The following is a 9205-nucleotide window of genomic DNA, read 5'->3' as shown; positions in this document are numbered from 1 at the left end:
AATTTGCGAAGACTCAACAAGTAAGAGAGGCTTGAAGTTTCATTGATAATGACCGAGATATATATGCATCGATCTCCAGAAGTACATTCAAATAAAAAAGAGAGAAAAAAGAAGTATAAGGAAAGCAGGAAAAGGCGCAAGATTAGAGCTTTATAAATGTGCGCAAATGTCTTCTTGATGCTGGTAGCTCTTTCTCTTAAGAGGTCAACATGTTTGCCTCTTGAGATGTTGGCCCGATAGTCTTCGTAGATAGTGCAATTTCATTCCTCTTTGTGTGGTTTAGATGGCGTGACTCCCTTGAGTCATCTCACATTCTTCAATATCATAGTTATTGTTGAACTTGGCTAGATACTTCTAGACGAGCTCCTCCAAAACTTGCGAACCATCAGCATCTAAAACTAGCATCGCCAAACTCCTTGGCAAAACTGTCAAAGTTCTTATGAGTCTTAAAGGTATTTTTCAGGAACTCGCCATCTTGCAACTCGGCCTTAATTTTCTTAATCTCGGCATCACAAGCAGCAACCTCATTTGTCAAGCTCGACCTTCTCACCCTCGAAGCCCTTCACCATGGCGTAGGCTCTTTACAGTATGGTCTTTTGATTTTTGACTTAATACTGAGACTGGGCGAGGCCAGCTTCGGTTTCCTCGAGCTCGACCTTCGCCTTCGACGACTGCTGCGGCATAAAGTGCAATTATCGAAGTGTACCGGTCCTTCTCTATAAGACATTCGTGCCCATCAAACTCGGCCTTAATAATGATAGCTACATGACAAATCGTCATTGAGTCTGCACAAAAGAAGCTAAGTTATGAACCTTATTCAGACAACAAATAAAGATAAGAAATTGATAAGAGGTAGTTATACCTTGGCCGCATAGCCAATCATACACTAGATATCCAACCCTGATGCGCTAAAAGAAAACTTGAAGAACGGCATCAACACCTCGAAAAGCTCGCACTCCCCATTTTGGTGACTTTCTCTTTAACACCTACACTGCTAGATTCCACTCAGACCCTCATTTCGATGTATGGGGTGCTTTCTACATTGTCCTTCATATATTCAGTGAGATTGATGTCCCACCTCAGTGGTCTGCAATCTTCGGCCCCTTCGAGCTACTTGTCTTATTCTTCTTCTTTGTCCTCTTTGGAGAACTCTCTTAAGGGATGACTCGCAATGGGAACACATCTAAAGCTTCGCTAGATCGATCAGCTTGGATCCCATCGACAGTAGGGATGTCTTTGTGCATTCCAAACCAACGATCACTTCGTTATTCGCCTTGGAATTTGTGGCGGTTGAGTTGGACCCGACCATTAAGGATTTACTCCCATCTGTATGCATTCTCTTTATAATGCTGGCAAATCTGCACACTATGGTTAATAAAAACATTAGTAAGTAAAAATTTGGGTTACGATTAGAAGAGAGCAAGACAGAGGCTAAGCTTACCTAGCTCGGAGTTGGAACAAATTGCTTCGACTGGTAGGTAAGAGGTGGTGTTGAAGTCGAAAAGCAGCTTGTCAGTGATCAGTATGCCTATCTTCTGACCTTATTTGTACTGGTTATGGAAGTACTCTAGAAATTGAAAGATCTGCTCTATCATACCTGGCACAAGTTTGAATGCACTTGTAAAGAAAAGGAAGCAACGTTAGAAAGAGGAAGAATCAGTGAAATGGGCATATCTAACTAAGGACAACTTTACCTAAGTTCCCAAACCCATGAAGGACATTAAAAAAGAGCTCATCCTACTTGTCCAAGGCAAGTCAATCACAAAAGACGTAGAACTATTTGTCTTTCCACCGCTTGATGGAGGATGAACCCTTGATTATGGTTTCTATCCCTCCTTTTCTAGCACATATATAGAATCGATTAGCCTTCTTTGGTACTTTCTTAACCTCATAGCAGGCCAGAAGTTGCTCGACGTTAAGCAGTATCGTCTCTTTTTCTCTTGGCACTTCAGCCACTAGAGGACTCCTAAACTGAACAGTATGCCCCATCTATTAGGAGTGAGCTGTGCAGGGTCAAGGTTGACCCTACTAAGGAATTTCTACCCAAGACGGTGAAGGGCAAACCTAAACCCAAATTTGAATAATTTTAAATCATTTTAAATAAAGGGTGACACACCATTCAAGAGAGTTCTCGGTAGTCTCTCCCTCTACGAGAAGAAGTAGACCCATGGAGTCAAAAAAAATTTATTGTCTCTATAGAGGTCTTAAGTAATTCTTGGGCATGTTCGAGTGACATCCAGACCTTTTCTCAGAGGTGGAATTTTAACTACTATAGGAGTCATCCCCATCCGACCTGAAACTATAGTGAGAAGAGTACACTTCCTCGAGCTCCTTATTTAAGCTATTTACAAAGTCCTCACTTGAGGAAGAGTCACTAGGGGAGGAACTACTAAGGGTATGACCTTGCTCATCAGAGAACGCGCTAACGGGGATACTAATCAAGCTGCTATTGACATGTCTCTAAGCTACCCCTGGCAATAAAAGGCATATAACTAGAGCTTGACAAGATTAAACACAAAAAGGAAACAGAACCTTGCGAAAGCAGAAGATTGGCCCTAGAAGAAAGCTCTGAGCTTACCAGGTCGGACTCAAAGATTTCGAAAACAATAAAGTGTGAAAACCGAAGTTTGATTTGCGCCTATTTATAGCAATGCAGAAATCAATCTTAGTCGTCCATGTCTCCAAAAGTCAGGGAACATGATCTGGCATAACGTTTAAACTTGAAGACACATAAGTGCTCTAACAGTTGTTAGACCAACCATTCGACCAGCCAGAGGGGGGCCAAAAAATAATCTTGCCACATGGAGAATAGAAAAGGATGAAAGGCTAAGGTCTTACCTGAGGGAGGTAGAGCTTATACTGAATTGAGCATCAGAGTAGTGTTTTTCTGTCTTATGCATGTCTTTAGGGGAAAGAAATGGGGTGAGAAAGGCTCGAACTCCCGACCTCGGGATATCTTTTCAAGATATGAGACCTACGCGCTAGCCAACTCTGCCACCACCCCTTAATGATGTTAAATTGGTGACCGTAAAAAATGGAATAATTATTTTAGATCAGACCTTGAATTTTTAGTTTAGTTTTCTTTTCTAAAATGAAGGATACATTATTGATGATTTTTTTTGGGTAAGCACCATGTAGGTGTCACGGAGGTGCCAGTATGTCTTTGTCTCCAAGCTCTAAGTTACTTGTACACAGAAATCTAGTACCAGTATGGTGCTCTGCCGAATGCACTTCAATGCTTGAGTTAGAACTCAAGTGCGAACAGGTATGTAGTAAGTAGAGTAGAAAGATAGTAATCTCGAGGGCTTGTTTGAGGGTATGTACCGAATTTTCACAAGGAGTTGTGTAGAAAATCAATCTTGCCTCGATTAGGGTTTCCCATTCCTTTTAGGTCGATACATGATAACCCAAGTGAATAGAATAAATAAGCCTCTAACCACTTGAATCCAACCGCGTAGATAGTTCAACTCAAAAGGAAAGAGTTAGAAGAATTACTTTTGCAAATATTACAAGTAAATAAAATACTCACTATAATTGAGGCCGAAAGACTCCACAAGTTTGGTTACCAATCATTCTTGAATGCTTCTCAACAATGCATCCTAAACTCACCATATAAAGTGATACAATAAGGGGGTTTGCGCAAAGGTAGAGGAGTAAAGAAAAACCTTTCACTTTTTTAGAATTTCAACCTCTAATACTTGTCTTCAAAAGACTATAAGGGAGCCTATTTATAAGATAAGGTCATCATCCTTTACAAAAACTTTGCAAACTAAAATAAACCTAAAATCTAAGGAAAATAAAATATGCTAAAATTCTTCCTAAATTTGAAAAGATAATGCTCGCCTAAAATGCTCAGGAAAATAATTCTCTTTAACAAAAATACAAGATTAAATTTAATAGTCTAAGATAAAATGTTTAATGAAATAAGGAAAATTTCCTTAACTGACTAGGAGTGAGTGCCAAGTAAAGGGGCAGTGGCAAGACTTGGCTGTAGGTGTGGGCGAGCAAGGTTCGACAAGGGCATGTGGGGTTCGCAACTAGGTGGTGTGGCGTGCAGTTGCAGTAGAGCGCATAAAGTAGGTAAGCGTTAGGAGGCGCGCATGGGGCTAAGCAGTAGCATAGGCATGGATGCTGGCGCACACGCGTGAGGTGTCTCCATTTGACGTTAGCGCGTGATGGTGGGGCATGTTGTGTAGTCCATGGGCAAGCAGTAATGGTATCCTTGAGGCATGACCGCTTGCTCAACTTTTCTTCATACTTCATCTTCCTTTTGTGGCTTGTTGGTTGCTTTTGGCTATTCAAACAGATAAGATGTGTTCATGGGTCCAATGGAGCTTCCTCTTTTTAAAGGGGTCTCTCCATTTGATTCTCCTCTAGGTTAATTGACAGGACACTAGATGACTATATCTCGTGAGATTTATATTGAAATCATATGTTACTTTTCGTTTCTCTATGACAGATTTACGTATATATGATATATTTTGCAGGAATGAATGATTGAGGGAAACGAGCCATATCTTGGGGTGGATGTTTGTTGATCTTGTGAGAGTCTAATTTAAAATCCTATTCAAATTCTATGTCAAAAGTTTCATATCTTTGTTTTTCATTTTTAAATTATGAGTTCTTTGAAAAAATATTTTAATTATCTTTTAAATTAAATCTCAAAGTAATTATTTAATTAATAAAACATTCTTATAGCCAATTAAAAGATATACAAATTACCAATTAATCTAGTAAGAAAAAATCAAAGCGAGCATAGTTCAGCGGTATATATCTCTAACCAAGAAGTTGTGAGTTCAAATCTCTATCCCACATGTTGTACTACAAAAAAACATAAAAAACCTAGTAAGAAAAAAGAGGGGATGTTACATTCCTAGTTATTACTTGTTTTGTTGCAATGAACCAAACTAAAACAAGCTCTAATATCATGATTAATGCATTAACTCAGTATTACTAATTCACTATGTTATTTTGTTAAATCTAAATTTATTAAAACTGTATTTATTAGTAGATTTTGACTTTATAATAAATAATAGATATATCATATATTAACGATTTGATTGAAATAATTAAAATTAAATTAAAATTTTTGTTTTCTTATTGAATTAGGAGTATAATTCTCAATATCAATAAAAAAAATTAATACATTCGTTCGCTTAATTTTTTTTTCAATAATTGTTTTATACAAATTTATCAAACATGTGATTTACCACAAATTAAGTGTTATCAATGGTTTATTTAATTATTTGTTCATTTCTTGTTACGCTAACTAAATTTATTTACTAATGTGTATCAAAATTTCCATTGAACTTAACCTCTTTTTTTTACCTAGTCAATACATTTGATTAACAAATTAACACAATTTTAAATAATGATTATTTAAAAGCTATTAACTTCAACCCAAACTAACTAAAATAGTTAAATTCATTCATTGTATAAAATACATTTTGTTATGGGAAGATAAAAAGATATCCGACTAAGCGACAAAAAATCGAAATTGGGCAAAGGAAGAAGTGGGCTCGGATGCACGAAACCAAGGAAGCCAAAACCCGACGACCTAGGTCGACCACGGCTGACCCGAGGTCGGCACCAAGCAATTTTCAACCACCGGCTGAGAACTCCAATGGTCCTTCCCTATGGCTGTGCATCCTAGCCCAAACCTATTCCATCTCGACCCTCGATTCGACATTAGGCCCATATGAAGTGCACGGGCCCAGACTTCCAAATTTTCTGGCAAACCTGGATTCGACTTTTGTATTTCCTAGAGGTATGAGAATTCAATTTCTATAAATAAGAGGATAAATCAAACCGTCTGTGGGAATTTGGCAGAATCTCAGGAGACCAAATTTCTGCATCAATAATTGGCGCCGTCTGTGGGAACGACTAAGATTTAAAAGCCAAAATGATCAACACGAATCCTGAAGAGGATTAGTAGTAGATCAACGATGAATGCCATCCGAGGAGAAAGATGAATCGAGAACTACTTGAACCCGAGGAGGTCTAGGGTAAAGCGAGTCGACAAGTTCTTAGGTAGGACCTAGAAGAAAAGAATTGACAAGTTCCAGGATAGATCTTGGGTGAGCCAAGTTGATAGATCCCAAAACAGGCTTAAATGAGTCAACAAGTCCCGAAATGGAGAGAACAACTTGCTAAAGTTCTAGGGCATCCAGCAGACAAATCGACCCCTTTGGAAAAAAAAATGTCAAGGGAATGTATCAAAACATAACCCTCCTTTCTAAACGACTCAAACAACTAGAGAAAAAACAACCTACACTCATCTGAGATCCACAAAAGGGAAAAGCTACTGAGATCGAAGATGTTGAAAAATCGACGAATAACCCATTAAATCTAAGTAAACTGAGAACGGAAGGAAACGACAAGTCGTGGAACACTATTTTTGGCCGACTAGGTCCGATAACCAACAACAAAAGTCAGCGGTAGGAGCAACCTAGAAGATCGACCAGGTCTTGGGAAAATCGTGCTCGATGAAGAGAAGCCACTTAGCCTACACGAATAGGCAGAAAAGTAGCAAGAGCTTAGTAAAAAAACGAAAAGATAAAAGATGTGATCTCTATGAGATAACAGATCATGCAGATTCATCATTTGTGGAAGAGATGATGAAAGAAAAGCTCTCCGAAGTTCAAACTCCCTGCAATCAGAAAGTACGATAGCTCCACAAATCCTATCAACCACCTGGATGCATATATAGAATGGATGGACATCTATGAAGTGACAGAGGCTATCAGGTGCAGGGTATTTTCATTCACGTTAACCAGCACGGCCCTCATCCGATTTCGACAATTAAGGAGAAAGTTAATTTTTTTCCTTCAAATAATTGGCAAAAGCATTTGTCACTCAATTCATTGGAGGACGGAATAGAAGTCGATCTGTGGCCTACCTTCTTGCCATAAAATAGAAATCAACAGAGACCCTCTAGAGAGGTATACCCCGACAATAGTCTCACTCGAGCAAATCATGATAGAGATAAAAGACATGAAGCTATTTAGATGGCCCGAAATGATGGAAGTGCCATCTCACAAAAAACTAAAGGAAGATATTGTATCTTCCATAGGAATCGTTATTCAACACAAGAGTATCATTATCTCATCTACGAGGACCACCTCAAAGAATTTGTTGAAGATTCCAAGGTAACTACAAGCAACAACCAAGGGGACAAGTCCCCCACCAGGGAGATAAGGATGATATTGGGAAGACCCGCAAGATGAGAATCAAGTAGACGAGTATGACGAGAATGCTACTACACTACCTTGAAAGGCAACTGATTAAAATATGGACTTTCTACTTCAGATGATGGTAAGTTTACTATTTAATTCTGGTTATTTATGATTATGAAAGTTTAAGTTTAATTTTCTGGTAACTACATGTTGATTTTTGATTAAGTTAAATATTACGTTTCCAAATATACCTATTCGTTTATGATTAGAATAGGTTTCTAGAATTTGAAATTTAATTAGCCCTTTATTATTTGAGCGCATTTATCTTTTATTCTAAGCGAAAACTTCTCAAGCAAGTGCATGGTACGTTAATGGACGACAAAAGCTGGTCAAGGAACTCAAACTAGGACAGACCAGAAGCAAGCCAATAAGCTAGAAGCCAATTATTGCAACCGGGGAAGATCAATGGTAGATTGAGCCTAAATGATCAAGAAATCCCAAAGGTACTGAAAAAGGTATGCGTACGTGCCCAACAAGGTTAAAACAGAAAGTGGGTGAACGAGCCAAGCCAATTAATGAAACCCAAGGTATAAAACCAAAGGCCATAATAGGTTAGAAACCCAAGGGTGTTGGTTAAACTCAGGGTATAAAATCATAAGCATAAGCCAAATACATAGAAATCCAAGGGTGTCAACTAAACTAAGCAAAATAGGTTAGAAACTGAAGGGTGTTGACTAAACCAAGGTATAAAACCATGGGCAAAAGCAAAATAGGTTAGAAACCCAAGGGTGGTAAAGGTAGCACATCCGACATTAGGCCCACAACGAAGCGTACGGGCCCATAATTTTAGATTTCTTGGGAACACTCGAATTCGACTTCTGTATTTCCTATAAGTATCAGGATTCGACTTCTATGAATAATAGGGTAAGCCAAACCCTAAAGGTACGCCAAAAATACCCTACTCTCTATTATCGACTACTCCGATTCTAACTTAAGCATCAGAGCTTGTGTGGCATGAGTTACAGGTATTAGGGTTTCTTGGTTTTGCAGGTTTCTTCGATCCCTTTTATTCTAGAAGATTAGTTCGAATTTGGCGGAATCCCAGGAGGTCAAATTTCTCATCAACACATTTCTTTAATTAATTATGCTAATATGAATTTTAAATTGTACTAGTAAAAAGAGTTTGATAAAACTATGGATTTAAAGAAAGTAGCTTGTTATATTGTATGATGTATGTTAAGTTTTGAATTTAAAATAAAACAGTTTAGACTATTTCATACATTTGTGATTAAAAATTTAATAATATTTATTTAGTAACTAATATTTGAAGCATGACTAATTTATTTTTAATAGAATTATTAATATAAATTCTTTTTGAATAATTATTGTGTGAAATAAATATTTAATTAATTTTGTTATTGCTTTTTTTAAATATTTTTCGAAGTGTGAACAAAGTGTGTACATAAATGATTGCATATTAATTTATCATTATAATTGCTCTAAAACATGAAGTTCATAATGGTTATAAAAATGAAATGATTAGGTTGGTTTTTGTCAAAGTTGGCATATAAGTTTAAGAAAATTGAACTAAATTACCCTTATGGTTTCAGCCAATCAAATTAACTCAATTTGGCTCATTTCTATTTCTTAATTTTAGCTTTCACTCATAAAGTTTACAATTAAAAAAATTGTCGATATATGAATTGATAATTTATTACTCGCAATTTTAATTAAATTCATCTACTTATTTATTATTAAAATTATAATTAATTAATTTTCTTATTTAACTAATATTTCTATTAACAAGTTTATGCATTTTAGAAGAAAGATTAAAAACAAAATATGCACGGCAGCAATTCTAAAGAGCAAGGATAAAATAGTGTAACGACTTAGGAAGTAGTGATAAAATATGGTAGCAACCTTGCTGGGAGGTAAAATAGTATTTAGTGTACAAAACCTAGGTATATAAAATTGTGAAACAAACATGGATTCGACTTAGCTAACCGTACTCCCTATTTTGAAAAATGAAA

This window comes from Momordica charantia (assembly GCF_013281855.1).
Source record: "Momordica charantia cultivar OHB3-1 chromosome 9 unlocalized genomic scaffold, Mcharantia_2.0 BLBB01000009.1, whole genome shotgun sequence".
NCBI lineage: Eukaryota > Viridiplantae > Streptophyta > Magnoliopsida > Cucurbitales > Cucurbitaceae > Momordica > Momordica charantia.
Note: the sequence above shows the minus strand (reverse complement) of the source record.